Genomic DNA, 1672 nt, shown 5'->3' on the forward strand with positions numbered 1-1672 from the left:
CTTGAGTTAATTTTTTGCCCTCAGATCCTCGCCTGCCATAGACATCCAATTCTGAGCCCTGAGGGGGTACTGAGGCTGGTACTCAAGGCCCCCGATACACATGCTCCAGCAGTACACAGATGGAGTGGATGCTGAGATGGGCCAACTCATAGCCCTGTTCCTGGGCCTGGGTAGTAGCTGAGCTGATCAACCAACCAGCTTTCCGCCATGGTCAACTACCCAGGTGAGTTCTCCAGCACTGTCTCAGCCAGCTCACTCAATGCAGCCTGCAGCAAGGAGTGGGGCCAATTTTCCTGCTCTCGGGTCCTCAGATCCAGGTCACCCACACTCACACCACCAGGGCCAGCTCTACTATTCTGCCCAGGCGAGGTACAGGGCTTCTCTCCCGATTACTGTATCTCAACACCCTCAGGGATGTCTCACCTGCACCCCAACAACAGAGTCAGCTCTAGTGTGCTGCCCAGACAGGGTACAGAGCCTGCTCTCCTGTGTACTGCTGCCAATGAGGGTCAGGGCTAGCTCCCCCATTCTCCTGGCCCTGGGGCCAGCTCTCTCACCTGCTACAGGTGGTAATGGGTTGCAGAGAGGGCATCTTTTTCTCTCACCCTTGCCGCCACATGGCAGACAAGGGGGGGGGGCGGGGTCTGCTCTCCTGTTCTCATGCTCACCTGCATACCCAACAAAGAGGGTCAGCTCTAGTATGCTAGCCAGGTGAGGTGCACATCTGTGGTGAGGTGTGGGGCCATCTTTCCCAAGCACACCTAAGTGAGGTTTAAGTGGGTCACTCTCCCGTGAGGGATGGGGCCAGCTTTCCTGCTGTGGTATCCTGCGAGCGGCAGGGCCAGTGAAAGGTGGGGCTGGTTCCAATGACCCTGCCCCCTGTGATAACACAGGCCATGGATGCCATCACAGACCCAGCTACAGCAGGTTCATGGACCCAGACATGGCTTCAGCAGCAGCAGCTCAAGCCCAAATGTCACCATGGCTCCCATGGCAGCATAGGTCACCTAGATCACAATATGGCCCTGGTAGCCACCTGGTCCTTGGACCACAACATGGTCTGAGGTGGCTGACCACACCCTGGATATCTGCAGAGATCCTTGGTGGTAAAGATCCATGGACATTGCCCAAAACCATGCCTCTGCCAGGCATGGTTCCAGACAGTGGCCCTGATGTTTCCATGACCCCAGGTGGCAACACAGCCCACCCATGTCAGTATGGCCCCCAGCAGTGGCATGATCCTCAGAAAACCAACATAGCCTAGGTGGCTGACCAGAACACTGTCATCCATGCTATCTTAGTAGTAACAGGAGTAACAGACATCAACCCAGACCCTGGCTGCTGTGGGGCCACTGACCCAGACATGGCCCTTGGCAGTAACCCTGGTCTGGACAACACCATGGCCCCAAGTGATAGCACAGGCCATTCAGGTCAGCATGACCCCAGTGGCGGCATGACCCTTGGACACCCTCAAGTCTACAGATTGCAACCTACACACTGGGTATCTGTGTGGTCTTCAGTGGGAATATGGGCTAGGGACATCAATACAGACCCTGTGGTAGAACCACGGACCCAAACATTGTCCTAGACAGCAAGCAGCCAACACTCAGATGTCACCATAGTCTCAGGTGGCAATGCAGACCACTCAGATTGGCATGGTTCCTGCAGCAGC

Source organism: Microtus ochrogaster, unplaced genomic scaffold, assembly GCF_000317375.1.
Source record: "Microtus ochrogaster isolate Prairie Vole_2 unplaced genomic scaffold, MicOch1.0 UNK43, whole genome shotgun sequence".
NCBI lineage: Eukaryota > Metazoa > Chordata > Mammalia > Rodentia > Cricetidae > Microtus > Microtus ochrogaster.